The sequence below is a fragment of the Lytechinus variegatus genome, chromosome 9, assembly GCF_018143015.1.
Source record: "Lytechinus variegatus isolate NC3 chromosome 9, Lvar_3.0, whole genome shotgun sequence".
Taxonomy (NCBI): domain Eukaryota; kingdom Metazoa; phylum Echinodermata; class Echinoidea; order Temnopleuroida; family Toxopneustidae; genus Lytechinus; species Lytechinus variegatus.
Window position 1 is genome coordinate 16,715,727 of NC_054748.1, and position 16,116 is coordinate 16,731,842.

General features: G+C 36.4%; 1 protein-coding gene across 2 annotated transcripts in view; it reads right to left on the bottom strand.

Moving 5' to 3' along the window:
* Nucleotides 1-15,408, bottom strand: part of LOC121421080 (solute carrier organic anion transporter family member 2A1-like) — a 31,833-nt gene extending 16,425 nt beyond the window's left edge. The window contains exons 1-2 of one of the 2 annotated variants that reach the window (XM_041615693.1): nt 15,086-15,408; nt 11,186-11,228 (exon numbers count right to left, since the gene is read on the bottom strand). The gene's annotated coding sequence lies outside the window, so the exon portion shown is untranslated. The remainder of the gene's footprint in view (nt 1-11,185; nt 11,229-15,085) is intronic. The other variant, XM_041615692.1, reaches the window with a different exon arrangement.
* Between the last annotated feature and the right edge of the window lie 708 nt (nt 15,409-16,116).

A 16,116-nucleotide genomic window follows, 5' to 3' on the forward strand; every position in this document is an offset into this window, starting at 1 on the left:
ATACATGATCATTTATCATCCACTGAACAAATGAAAACTCTTTATTTATTATTTGTATCAACGTGGGCACATTTTAAAAAACTAAGAGAGATTAAAGAATCTCCAAGTTAAAATCTTCTAAATTTAATTCTTATATATAAAAAAGGGGTTATTTTTAAGACACAAAACCAACTTATACATTTCTTCTGGGAACAAAATTGAAAGTAAAGTGTCCAAGCACAACATTGGGATGACTTTTGCTCATCTTTTGTGGTTTGTTCAATTTTTGTTAGGTTTTGCTTTTCAGAGTTATTTTAATTATAACAGATCAAGGTTTGGTCTATTTGTTACCAGATTTTGATGGGATTTCTACGTCAGCGTTTTGCTCAGTGAAATTATAGCTCTTTTTATTTGAAAGTAATTATTTTCAGCCCGGAGTACCCCTTTAAAAAGGCACGTGAGCATCTATTTTTTATTCATAAGTACTGGAAGTCCATGAACTTGTGAAATCGTGCCTTTGCCATGTTTGCTGCATAAACTAATTATGATAATGTCCAAGTTCATGTTCCTTTGTCGAATTCATTGCAGGTCATTTAGCGTATACGATAAGGAGGCGACGGTGTGACCGGGGCATAGATATGCACATGTAGATGAATAGAAGCATAGCTTCGGTCACACCATGACACATGACATTGTCATGTTGTTTAGTAGATAAAGATCAAGGAGAGAAGTGAATGACACCTCAAATGACCTCATGATCCAGGGTAATTTTCCGATTGAGCACAACATAACCGGTTATTGTCATTTCCACACATGTTTACAACCAAAGGTTCCAAACATGCCAAATATATTCTTATAAAACGCTCATTTCGAGTTCAGGTCGAGTCAACCCTTACATAAAAATATTGAGTTGCTTTCAAACAAATAAAAACACTTAATTTCATCATAATAAGATGCTTTGTTTATTACATTTTCATTTCTTGCGTATTTTCACAAAAGAGTGATTTGGATGTCATTTACGCTACGAAAATGAGAGTGGTAATATTATATCACATACCCATATACCTTTGTTATCATATCATTTTTTAAATTCATTTATATTTTCCTGCAATAAGTTGAAACATATTTTCATTCCTCAAGGAGCAAGTATATAAGTCATATTTGCTAATTTCATTGTTAATATATGCAATATCTTTTACTCATCAATGCCATTAAAATTGAAATATTTGATTATTACCAAATGAAATACTCCCAAATAGTTGATGCGTGGCATTAGTGGTTCTTTCGTTTGCACAATATGATTTTCATGTTAAAATCATTTGTTTCGTAATGTGAGTTTTTCTTTATAAGTCATTAGAAAAATGTATTATTTTCATCTGATTTTCATGTGACCAATAGTTTTATGGGAGTTTTCATTTTTATCTAGCATTTTTCATTGGCAGTATCGGGGAATTCCACAACATCCGTCAACAAACTTTGATTACTATAGGGGAACGTCTCATTTTAGCCATTTCGATAAGATAATTGGTATTCCCACAATGGCAGTGATTTTGTGACATTCTTATTTCACGTCATAAAATTATTTTCACTTTATTTTCACTTTTTTTACATCAATTATACACGAGAATAGGCAACCGTAACTCATTTTTGAAGTGAATTTCGCAACTTCCCTAACTTTCTCTATAATTCTCGGGAAATATGAAACGAACTCGAAAAGAAAGCGATAGTGTTTTTTTTTCGTCTGCTTCAGATTCGATTATCCAGACCCACGATTCTCGTCATATGACTTTGTCATACCGATGCTCAATGTCACGTTGAAGTATTTATGGTTCGTATTTATAATTACAGCGATGTTTTAATAGTTTGTGTAGCAGTGAGAAAAGTTAAGGAAAGTTAAAGTTAAGAAAACACACGTTACATCATTTCTAGCATGTAATTTCCAAAATGTAATAGGAGCGCCTTAAGCACCTGACAAGGTGGATATGTGCGCAATATAAATATCCTATATCATTAATTTTAAATACTTCAAATAACCAAAAGGATCCATAAATCTAAGGACCTAATTGAGCAGTGTGAGTCAAATCGATTTTGATAGACTTTGGAAGGTACATGTATCATGTTAAACAATCAAGACAGTGTTAGATTCTGATAGGACGTTATGAATTAATGTAATAATAGCTTCATTTTAGAACGAATCACTTCCTATTTCCTTTATTGGTATGCAGCAGGAAGCAGTGTCGTATAGCGAGCCATAATGATTGACAATGATTGAGGTGGCCAAACATGGCGTGTGTGGAGGAAATATCTAAAAGTTTTGCGAAAGAGTGAAGCGAGTGAACAAAGAATTTGCCTTGTTAAGACGAAAATCTATTTTCATGCCGTTTGACATAAATGCAGCAAATAATATGATATTTTTTGTTATTTTCGCATTCATTCATTCATTCATTCATTTTCTTTCTTTTCTTTCTTTGGTCGTAAACTATTGTTATTAGTTTGCCCCTGGAATAACAAACTTAAATATTCATACAGACGGAAAGAAATACCCGGACAAGCATGACAAGCAATTTGACAAGGAGAAAAAAAAGGTTTAGTCATAAAACAAGTGGCATGCCTCTGGTCGTCTCACCTGCATCACGCGGTTCAATATACATGTACATGTAGCAGCACTGCTGAATTTGAATAGTACTCTAACTCGCACAAGATGTTCAGTGATACATGGTTACTCTTATGTCCACTTTTTATGAACTAGACCAATAAACTTACAGAGATATGATGGTTATTCAACAAAAAACCCCAACATGGCCAAAGTTCATTGACCTTACATGACCTTTGACCTTGATCATGTGACCTGAAACTCGCACAGGATGTTCAGTGATACTTGATTACTTTTATGTACAAGTTTCATGAATCAGATCCATAAACTTTCAAAGTTATGATGGTAATTCAACAGATACACCCAATTCGACCAAAGTTCATTGACCTTTGACCTTGGTCATGTGACCTGAAACGCGCACAGGATGTTCAGTGATATTTGATTACTCATATGTCCAAGTTTAATGAACTAGACCAATAAACTTTCAAAGTTATGATGGTAATTCAACAGATACCCCCAATTCGGCCAAAGTTCATTGACCCTAAATGACCTTTGACCTTAATCATGAGACCTGAAACTTGCACAAAATGTTCAGTGATGCTTGATTACTATTATGTCCAAGTTTCATGAATCAGATCCATAAACTTTCAAAATTATGATGGGAATTCAACAGATATCCCCAATTCGGCCAAAGTTCATTGACCCTAAATGACCTTTGACCTTGGTCATGTGACTCATGCAGGATGTTCAGTGATACTTGATTAACCTTATGTCCAAGTTTCATGAACTAGGTCCATATATTTTCTAAGTTATGATGACATTTCAAAAACTTAACCTCAGGTTAAGATTTCGATGTTGATTCCTCCAACATTGACCTTGGTCATGTGACATGAAACTCTAATAGGATGTTCAGTAATACTTGATTAACCTTATGGCCAAGTTTTATTAACTAGGTCCATATACTTTCTAAGTTATGACGTCATTTCAAAAACTTAACCTCAGGTTAAGATTTGATGTTGACGCCGCCGCCGCCGTCGCCGCCGCCGGAAAAGCGGCGCCTATAGTCTCACTCTGCGTCGCAGGTGAGACAAAAAATGAGGATCATCTTGGAAACGTAAAATTTGACAAGGAAGAAAAAAAAGGTTTTTACAATAAAATATTAGGGGATAAATTGTGTAAAAACGGCATATATACTTAAACAAAATATTGATTATGGTTGTCGAGGAAGGGGGGGGGGGGAGACAGGCTGGATGCCCCCCCCCCCTGGATCTGCCACTGGCTGTTATATAGTATAGTATGAAATTATTCAGTTTCGAACATGGTTTGGGTATCAATCGGGGTTAAGGTCTGGGACCAGTTGATGGTCCAGAGGAAAATTTTGCAAAAAAACCCCAAATATTTTATATGTATGTTTTATTGAAATAAATCGACATAATGACATATTTACAAGATTGTAATTATTAAAATAAGGAGGAAATACAAACAAATTATGAGAAAAAAGGCAAGGCATCTAAAATATCAATAAACAGCGATTCGCAAAATGGGGCAGAAAGAAAAGCTTACATAAGCCTCTTCACGATAATAATAATAATAGTTGGCATTAAAATACGTTTTTTGCCTGAGTGGTACAAAGCACTGCTATTATTACCCCGGCTTCAGCTGGCGCTCAGTGCATGCAAGGACTTAATCCTGCATGCCGGGTACCCAATCATCCCACCAGAGACGAGTGCAGCATTATGTGTGGATAAATTTCTTGCTGAAGGAAAACACGCCATGGCTAGGATTCGAATCTACAACACTATTTCTGAAAGGCGAGAGTCAGAACCACTCCGCCATGCACTTGTCTCGAAAACAACAAGAGCCAGGGGTTACCCCGAGGAAAGTTCCGTTAGATGGTAAATACCAACAACGGGTAGAAAAAGAGGAGTTTTAAAATTCTACATTATAAGGATTTCAAAGTCGGGGGGGGGGGGTAATATTCATAATGTCATTTGGTTAACTTGACCCTTTTCCTATTTATTGAACCTGGTTTTATTCTCTTGGACTATTAACCGACTTCAATTCCACTCCACTTTACAGTCGGCAGTTTGAGTTTCCTGTGTTTTGTTGGTGTGGTTTCTATTTTCAATTGGTGGAGACGTGACGGTCTGGTACCGTGTCCTCAAAGTTCTGTCCTGCCCATCATTTTAAACCCTAAAAAATCATTGTAAAAACACTTAAAATTCCTGCTACAAGTTATGGTGAAGATTGGGAAATGAATCAGAGCCGTAGTCAGGAATTCTAGGGGGGGGGGGGTCTGTATTAGAAAAAAAGAGTGACGCTTTCCCCGATTCGAAAAACATTTCAGTTGCAATCGACTGATTTGGGACGGCGGGGGGGGGGGGGTCATTGGATAAACCCTAAAACTGTCTATCTACCAAGCTAAAATAAAAGACCCCCCTCGTTCTTTTTTCTTCTATCCCTTTTTTTTTGCTGTTGGCGAGAGGCGGGGTTCAGCAGAAACCAGGTTACCCCTGGTTTCCGCCCTGTGAATTGCACTGAACATCCATTTGAACAGTCTTATGTTACACTGACTGATTGTGAAATTTACTGTTCATCAGGTTTTTAATCCGAACTCAATCTCATTTATGAGTAAAACGAGTGAGACAATTACAAATAGGCTTCAGTCAACAATCACACAGTGATAATTGGCATGGCTTGCGCGAAAGCAGGGGGGGGGGTTCTTATTTTTAGTTGGCAACAAGTCAATTTGACTATTTTCGCCATCATATATATTATATTATTAATGTTTGTTTTCTTAGAAAAAAAAAGAAAAGAAAAAAAGTAAATGAATAAAGTAGAATTCAAATATTTATTTCTTTTTCCTTTTTTTTCTATGTTATTTTTTTCGCTCTTTTTTAGCTTTTTCAATATTAGGATATCTACTTGGATTCAAAGTCCAGTAGGTGTGTCTCACAATTTAAAACCAGGGCCTTTACTAAAAAATACGTTATATTGGCCTACTAGTATGCAAGTAGGATGGAGATGACAGAGAAAGGAATAGGGAGAATCACAGCTCCAATCCAATCAGCATGAAAAAGATCGTAAATTGGCAACTTCAGCATGTCCTCTCCGTGTTGCTGGTCAATATTTATTTACTCATGTATATACCAATAAATAAATGGTTATTAATGAATGAAAAGTATCCCTCCTGTCATGCCTATTTACGAAATCATAACCCCCATTCTTTATTTCGTTTTCAGTAATTCAACTTAGCTATTTGGAACTCTAAATTGAATAAACTTTGGCCTAATTAGTTCCCGTCTGTGCTGCTTGTGATATCTTACTGAGTAAATTTGAGTATCGAGTTTCTTGCACGAACATTTAGAGGTGCCGTGGTCGAGTGGTCTAGGGCACCTGGCTATACATGAAAAAGTCCGGGGTTCGATCCCCGGCCGTGGCAGCTGTGCCCGTGAGCAAGTCATTTAATCTACAATGCTCTCTTATCTTGCTTTCAAATACATGGAAATGCTATGCCTTATTGGTAACTAGGTGTGAACTTAAAAAAAGAATATCATTTACAATGTCAACTTTAAATTTGGGATTTCGCCCGATGTAAAACAAGGGAGTAAATTTTGAACTCGTGAGAAAAGAGGAGCAGTCGGGGGCTTGTCTGTAGGCTGAGACACTGATTGAAATTTTGATCAGCGAGTGTCTCCAAGCAGAGACTAGCACATGCCTTCAGTACACAAGGCATGAGTCGGCTGAACTCGAGTGAAGGGTTTGCACAGCAGACTAGTCGGGGGCACAGTCCTTATTAAATTATTGTAATAACTCATCAATTTTAAAATTTCTTCTCACCCCTGGATAACATGTGCCTGTCGCGTGACGTCCGGTTAGAATTCCCGATTTATGTTATCAATGCAAGGTTGTGTGCTTTGTCACGGCTTTGTCATGCGACATAGCTTGAAGTTATTAGCCAACATAGCCAATATGTAAATTAAAAACAGAAATATCATTTTTGATAAACTGATGGACATTTGAGGGAAACATGGGGGTCATGCGTCATAAAAAAAGTTACACAACCAAGAATAAAATAGGGTGGAAAAGAGAATGAAAAAAGGGGTAAAATATGAGGTTAACACCTGAATTTCTATTAAATCTATTAAAAATTAGATTTTCATTTCAAGAATGTCATAATTTTTGCTCGATTGCTTTGATCCCTTTGGACTTTGAAATTTTGCCGCACCCACCATATTCAGCGTCCAAAAAATGTTTGCCTCATTCATACGCCACCGTTCTGATAGTAAGATATTGCGTGCACACAAGCTATTATTAGAAATTTGACATTCAGTTCACATCACAGATTTATGTGGTTTGAATTCAACCCATCAATGACAAGAATATTTTTTAACCTCGCAGGGGATGTGTCTATCGAAAGAGATCCGGTGTAAATTTTGATTCTTGATATCAAAGGACAAGTCTACCACAACAAAGTTGATTTGAAAAAAAAGAGAAAAATTTCGACAAGCATAACACTGCAAACCACTGGCAGAACCAGGGAGGCACAGCCGGCACGTGCCCCCCCCCCTTGAGAGGCACAATTAACATTTGTAAAGTAAAAATGCCGCTGAAACAGAAATGTGCACCCCCCCCCCCCTCCCTTTGACAGTGAAGACTTTTTCCCGTTTTTTGGTCAATATTTTTTTGCGTGAACGAAATCCCCTAATTTTTTTTTAAAACCATTTTTTTTTGCTTTAAAATTTTTCCTCGGGAAAATGTGCACCTCCTTTTGACAAATTAATCCTAAATCCGCCTCTCCTGCAGACTTCATCAAAATCGGATTAAAAAAGTTATGACATTTTAAAGTTTAGCGTAATTTCACAAAATAGTTATATACACATCATGATCGGTATGCAATTGGGCAAACTGATGACGTCACCCACTCACTATTTCTTAGGTATTTTATTCGTGAAATAGGAAAAATTCAATTTTCTTCTCATTGTCAGTGAAACAAAATTTTATTCCTCCCTGAACATGTAGAATGACCATTACTCTATGGTGGAATAATATTGGTCCTCTTTGTCAAATCTGTAAAAATTAAAATATTTTTTATTTCAATCAATACAAAAAAATACTGAGTTAGAGACATCATCGACTTTCTCATTCTCATATCACTGAGACGTGCCTATGTTAACTGTTTTGTAAAAAATAGGCGAAACTTAAAAATGTCATAACTTTCTTATTTACATCATAGGCGGCGGAAGCGGGGGTACAGCCCCCCTAAATTTTTTGTTGATAACTTTTTTTTTTGCTTGTCAAATTTTTTACCTTTGTCCATCACAAAATTCCAGGTGGACCCCCCCCCCTGCTTTTTTTGGCTTCCGCCGCCAATGATTTACATCCGATTTTGATGAAATTTTCAGCGTTTATACGTACATATTAAAAGGCGAGTTCAACACGGCTCGCGGATCTCGAACGGAAGAAGAATTATGACGTCGCAAATTAAACGCGGGAAATTCACCGCCGGAATCGAATCTTGTCCGTGCGAACAACAACAATGCCAAAAGTGAAAGCGCGCGCAGTGACCTGGTCAAGAGAGTTCGACACGGCTTTCTGTTTACACACGAAAAAATTGCCGAGTCTGACTCGGCTCGCGGGTTGAAACCTACGATTTTGGCGGATCAAAAAAGCCGTGTTCGACACGGCTCGCGGATCACACTGATCGCGTTTACACAGCATAAAATTGCCATGTTGAGCACGGCTCGCGTGTCGAACCCCCGAGCCGTGTCACTGTGTAAACACGGTATTTGTCATTCGGCAGTGCTTGAAGTTATTGTTAATACCTTGGTCACATTTGTTCTACGGCGGCCGTACGGCGAGTCGAAAACAGCCGTTTTAACATTTTTTGTCCAACTACATATGGTGCTTTGAATCAAAATTAATAAAACGGCTGTTTTCGACTCGCCGTACGGCCGCCGTAGAGCAATGCGGCCAAGGTATTACTATTTAATCGCATTTTGACATTATGTATTGTATGCACACAGCAAGTAGGTCTATTTCCAAAGAGGTGAAGTTCCTCGAAAGTTCTGTGCCAGTATTTTGAAAACGATATCATCCTGTTCAACGTATTCAACTTCCGTTATTTTTAAGCTGGCATTCCAATTCTATTGTTAAATAAACAAGAAATGTTTATTTTTCTTACTGATAAATGGGAACAAAATCACTGGCAGCGTTCCATAAAAAAGCTTTGTCAGTGATTTTCACCGACAAATGTTACATAAATAACAAACTCTCTGTTGTGACATAATATACACGTTCCATTCAGTTTGTGGGTTAATGAGGTTTTTGCTTCTATATACCCATGTGCATATTTATTCTCGACTCGTAAATTTAAAACACCAATAAGCTGTCCTTTTCAGGATTGGCCAAAAGCCTAATACCGTGATTACTAATTCCATGAAAAGGACTTAAGTTGTTCTTATTGTGCTCGTGGGCAGTGGCGTAACTGTAGAAAACAGTTTCTTGTAACCCCCCCCCCCCAAAAAAAAAAAATGAGGACGAAAATCACCAGTACTCCCGAAAAAAGTAATTTTCTGACAAGCATTGAACAAGTCATCAAAAGTATACCAAGGGGGAAGATACTCTGCCCCACCTCGTCCCCTTCGGGTAAGTTTATGAAGATTGGTATGTAAACGTCGTCAAGCGCTGGAAGCTTTATCATTCGTATTAATCTCCCCCCCCCCTCATCGATATGATAGCTCTTCTTTACCAGGGGAGGTAGCCACTTCAATTTTTAACTGATTCTCAAGCGAGCTCATCACAATAAGGTGTTGTGGCTCAGTATATAAGTCTTCGGACTTTGAACCACAGGGTCCGGGGTTCAAATCCCACCGCAGCACTCGCGTCATTTGGCAAGGCGTTTATCTACATTTGCCACTCTCGATCCAGGTGTAGTAAATGGGAACCCGGTAAGAAGGAATGCCTTGGATGCTTGGTTTCGCCCGATCAGAGTAGCCGTGCTATTAAAAGCCAGGGTAATATTATGCAGCGCTTAGAAACAGAAATCTTGCATATTATTATTATTGTTTCCATGCACCATACTCCACAGTCGAGAGATATACAAGAAGGCAGGAGGTCCCAGGGGTCCCATTTTCAAGTCCTGGGTATGAATCGGCCATAGAGCGAACCCATGACCCTCACCTTCACAAGGTGGGTGCTCGACCAATGAACCACCATGCCATGCCCTAGTCTCCAAGCAAGACCCCTGATTCAAACTTAACAAGTTGGTATTATGTGTGGAATAACAAATAAGTCTCCCATCTTTGCACCAAAGCACTCAATATACTCAATACTCTTAGATTTTACGTAGGTGTATTATCAAACATGTCAAAAGCAGTGAGGTCTTTATGCCTCAGTGCTATCCTTGGATTGGTATTAAAAGAGTTTCGAAGGATAATTCAATCACGGTAATTATAGCGAGATGGCTTTTCTCAACGTCTTTAAGAAGACGGGACAGACCTTCTGAAAAAAAAGGGACACGCATAATTCCATTTGACACTTGGATTCGCAACTGATGTTAATAGCTTTTGATCAAAAGTCCACCTTTCTCCGAAGAAATAAAGAAAATAAGAAGGTGGAAAAGAGATAAAGGAAGGCCTTTTAAACTCTGAAGGTAACAGATTAGTTATATAACGTATACAATGACGCTGAGGTTGTTGTCCATGAATTGTGTTTGCTTGTATGTGTTTACGTGCTTCGTTTGACATTCAATGTTTCATGGAAAATAGTTATTCAGATTTAGATTAGAACATATTACAAATGTAAGTTTATATGTACTAAGTGTCATTTTCGTAGAAAATCAATTGGAGGTTTACTTGAGCATTCGTATTCCTTCTCATTCGATTTCTATCTTTTTATAATTCCTAATCACCACGAGATATAAAAACCATTGTAAACAAAATTTAAATTCTGGAGTTTGAATTACTGTACATGTACTTGATTGAATGCAGAGAAAACGAAGCGAGAGCTTCAGAAAATAAGGAGAAAACAAATATTTGAAGTTTGTTTCCCCTCAAGCATGGGATGTGCACACAGGGCAAGTTCAGTGAAACTTCCAAACAGTCCACAAAAACCTGTGTCAAAGAAACTCTTGTATCTTGTTTTCATTCAACTTTACAAATCGAAGTTTTTACAGTGAAGAAATGCCCCTTCAGAGAACCTATTTACTATTTTTGCTATTAACAGAGAAGCTTCCCTGGCGACTCATCGGTGGTTTTTGGGTGGTTGGTAACTGGGCCCATTGCGATGCACATAGATTCGCGTATGATCGCTACTGGGCATTATGCCCGTCGGACCCCCTTATTTGTGGGACCTTCATAAAATTGTCTGTCTCTGATTTCTTGTTCCTTTGACAGTCTGTCAAATGACAATGACCTGGTCAGTTTTTGAAGTGAAACTTGAGAAAAATGGGGGCTGGACGTACAAAAAAGTTGATTATTTTATGGAATTGCCCTGGCTACTTAGAATAAAAATATAAAGCGCTGAACCTTCATATTATTATTGACTGACTGAAAGTAAAGGTGCGTTTGATTACAAACTCTTTTATGCAACCAGGCCCATGACTTTGCTCACCTTCAAGATAACAGCACATGTTACTCCTGGTCTGCAATTCGACCTGAGAACAAAATGATATCCTCCGTATTGTTAAATTACAGTAAATTAAGATAAAATCTAATCTGATGTTTAGAAATGTGTCAAAAAATGATGACAATCGAGATCATTGTCAAGAACAAACAAGCCTTCAAATCTAATCATTCTGGGTTTTGGTAAATCCCAAAGTGCTATGACGTCTTTATAAATGAAAAGTAAATTATTCTTTAGTCTTCAAAGGAAAGCAAGAAGATTGAGTATTCATAAAACGATTCAGAACTGAAAACACTATGGCTTTCAGTGCTCACACTAATACAGAGGCCTACATTTTGTTATCATGATTCTAACACATACACTTTCAGATATTTTAACCAACCTATAAGAAAAAAATGCTATTGCTTTCAAAAGCTGGTTGAAAGCGGGTCATTCAATCCAAAAGACAATGTTTCAGAAGAAGAAAGGCCGGTAATTGTTTACATTATAAGCGCAGATTCTGTCAATTGTAATGTCGGAGAATGAGGCAGAACTCTGAATAAACGACTTAAAGGGATATAAAAAGAGCCCTCAGATTAAACAACCAATCCCTTTGAGCTGTAGTAGAACACGCCCTTAATAAATGCTCAGTATCGGACGGGATGATGCCCTAATAATCAACTTTGAAAGTAACTTGTGTGAGAGAAACGTGAAAGCGTCACTATGGATAAAAATTGATTACTTGATAGAGGCCCTGGGTATCACTTTTCACTTTTCTTCATATCTTGTAATATAATCCAGCAATGTTTATCTTCTACTTGAAAGAATATGTACAAAATATACATATTTAACAAGGATTTACATATAATTTTTACAAGAAAGATATGATGACTTGTATATTATATATATTTTGAACTTCAACAAGAACGATATGATTTGTATATTATATATATATATATATATATATATTGATATATTGATTTATATGTAGATATATATTGTTTTTTGCATTAATATGACTTATTTACTGAAGGAAACCTTCGATCACAAGCTTTGCTTTCCAGAAGGTTCCTATTTCATTTCAATATGTTATATTATATTTTGCTTTACTTTGTAACTTTGTTAAAATTTTGGAATGAATAAATTCGTTATCAATCAATCAATCAATAATTGTCACCCTTTTCTGTCCAGTGATTAAATGAGACACAGAGTAATAGACCCCAGGCTGCATTGTGTGTAACCGATCACGTGTCTTGAGAAAGTCCACAGGATTGGATGAAAGCTTGTCAAATATACAATCTTGAAATAGTTGGCCAAAAAATGTCCAGCTTTTAACCAACCTTTTACAACATACTGTCCACACAATTACTGGTTAAAATCTTCCAAATTTGAATGACAAAAACAAACAATTGGTTAATAAATTTGCTCGATTTGATAATAATTGACCAGAATATTTTTTACCAGTATACATTACCCAACACAGTGGACAGTATGTTGCCCAACATTTTAAGTTAGTATTGTTAAGGTTGGTAGAAGCTTAAAATATTATTCATTTCATCACCCCTAATCGATGAGATTGTTCTTTTCTACCGAAACTATAAGTTGGTTTCAGACACCAGACTTTGGTAAAAACAAAATTGCAGGCAAAACAAATTTGGATATTTTTTTAATTCTGACCAGGTTCACATTTGCACCAACTCTCAGACTCTTGGTTAGGTGAACAAAAATCTGACTATAGTAAGCATGTAAAGCTTGGTAACCTCCCAATTATTTGTTAAAAAAAAAGAAAGTATCATGAAAACAAATTTTGATTTTTTTGTTTGACCAACAGTTGATATGTTCATAATTAAACCAACTTTTGGGTTGGTTAAAAACAAAAAGCAGAGAGTGTAGTAGCTGATCAGTGGCAAGGTGTAAAGTGGCCATTAATTATTGGAGAAAAGTACGGACCGGGTGGTGTTTCATAAAGCTGTTCGCCAAGTTACGCACAACTTTACGCACGACAGGAACCTGTTCTTAGGCGCTAAATCAGTTACATAGAGAAATATCATTTACCACGAGAAATGATCACCAGTCGTGCGTAAAGTCATTCGTAACTTATGAAAAGCTTTATGAAACGGGGCCCATGCTGGGTGTTTCATAAACCTGTTCGTAAGTTAAGAGTGAATTTGAGAAAGACTGGTGAACCGTTCTTGCACGCTAAATAATCACCAAATGAATATCATTTACCACAAGAAAGGATCTCCAGTCGTTTTGAAAGTCACTCTTAACTTATGAATAGCTTTATGAGACAGTCCCTGGATTTATCGTCAGTTTGTAGCCTTTGAAAGTAAATTGCGACTCAGATCAAAACTGTTTACACAGTAAAAACGCTGTTTAAGATTTTATACAACTCTGTTTACTATATGAACCTTACAGTATTTGTTTAACCATTTAAACAATCATGTTTGATTTATTGAAATTAAACTTTGTTGCTTAAGATTTAAACAGTTTTTTAAACTGTTTAAACAATTGCCGTAAGGTTCATATAGTAAACAGCGTTGTGTAATTTTTTTTACTGTGTAGATCAAAATACAGTAAAAACGCTTTTTAAATTTGTATACATTGCTCTTCTTCACACTCTAAAAAAGTTTTACCCAACAATGGGTAAAATAGGAACATGCATGTTGGTTGGATAAAAATATTTTGCAAATTTTGTGCAATGTTGCGTTGAAATAGCCCAATGTGGGGTAACAAAAAATACCCAGCAAACATGCATGTTCCCTCTCTACCCAGTCATTAGGTAAAATATTACTCAGTGTTTCAGTGTGTATATGAGCTTTAGAGCAGTTGTTTAAAAATATAAACGGGTGTTTAAAATCTTGAATATTCAATCTTCAATAAGTTAAAAAAAATTGCTGTATAGCTCAAATTGACAAATTAAATTGAAATTGGATTGTAAAAAGCGTTGTGTAAGAATTTAAACAACGTTGTTTAAATTTTTACATCACATGACACGGCTCTAAGTACCTTAAATTTGACATCACTTGAAAGTCGAAGAGCAAGACTTACCCCAGATTTCGCTTTATTGTACAAAAACTGGTTAACTCCACTGAAAACAAACGCTTTCAATTTACGTCATATGAATAAATATAATAAATATAAGGAGATTCCAGGTAAAAAAAAAGATTTCAGAACAGTACTCTTTCAAGTCTGACAAGATTATTAAGTAAGTACCACTGTACCATGGTAAATAAGTTGGCAATTTGTGTAATGAATGTACAGTTTTGTATTATTATAATTTTCTTTTTATCCATTTTAACTCCATTTTTAACTGCACATAATGTAATTTCAATTTGTGTTATCATTGCTAATCTTAATAATTTTGCTTATTTTTATACTTTGGCATTGTGTAAACATGTACAATTCAGTCTGTGACTGCTAATCATTGCTTATCTTGATAATTTTGATTATTTTTATACTCTGGCATTGTGTAAACATGAACAAATCAGTATGTGACTGCCAATCATGTTTTTTTTTGCAATGAGCCTGAATTGAATTGTATTGATAATGAAAAGTGTGCAGAGATATTTCATGGCTTTGAGTATCTCGAAGTCGGATGTAATTCCTATAAAAACGAGAAGACATCATTATGTAATTAGTATCTATAATTATGAATGCATACTCTCTCAGACTTGTTTTAACCAACCCAAAATTTGGTTGAAAGATGAACATGCAACTCTTGGTTTACAAAAATCTCAAGTCATTTTGCAAACTAGTTTGTTTAAACAGAATGTAGATTCGTGTTGAACCCGACATACTTAGGTTGCTTAAATGATTCTGAGCGATGATGGTGCATTACGTTAAATGATGGAATTCATTTAAACATAAATGTAATGAAATATAAATGGATTATTGAATAACACTTACCCCTTTGTCGTTTTCGGTAGTCTGACGTTCACGCGAAAAAGAAGTTTACAAATGGTCAGTCTCTGAACAGAAATGTTTGAATCCCTATATAGTAGGAACCTGCAGTAAACCGAGTACAAAGTTCCTTAAACTTGTTTGATTGTGCCAGCCAAAGTCAATTTATAACTGGCATAATTTTACGATGTTGGTTATATTTGGAATATATGCCGAGCAGTAGAAATTCCCCTTGACGCACCGCGTGCACGACTATATCCACCAGTCATGCCAGTAGTGATTCGTTAAAAGTGAAACAGGTTGAAAGGGGCGGCATACGTCACGCTTTGTGCGCACGCATTGTGGTTCAGACTCGTGCGATGTAACATGAGAATAAATTCACGAACAACGAAAACGTTACTGAAAACGAAAGGTATTGCTAAGATCGATGCACGCAATATAAAATGAAATAAAAATAGTATTACAACAACAACGAAAATGGCTTAATGACCTAACGGTAAAGCTGACGTATTTTTTTCGTTAATAAGAAAATAGGCACATTATCATTAAATAGTAGGTCTACCCCAACTGAGCCTTATCTTTAATTTCTTCTATAATTTCTTCTTTTTTCTCCCCCCTCATTTTTTTCTTTCCCCTTTTTGGATTACTGAAAAAATAAATCAGACAGCCTCCCTGGGACCGCTCCGCGCTCCCGGCACGCTCCCGACAATGATACCACTTAGAAAGGGTAGGGCAAAGGAAGAAGGTAGTTGAGAGGGGAAATGTATTATTATTTTCTCTCTGTTTTACCAGGTAACCTAACTTGTTGTACACATGCGTGACCAAAAAACGCGTTTAAAGGGATGTTTTTCAGTTTTGGACGCGGGCCGCGCGTGCACTCGTTAAGGATGTCAAAAACACTGATTTTCAAAAATAAGGGGTAGTTTTGAAAGACTGGTCAGTTGTCAATCGCCGGGTCAAACGTATTTAGGGTATTTTTTTTCCCAAACGTATTTAGGGTATGTTTTTTTTCCCAAGCTTTTTCCCGGGGTCATATA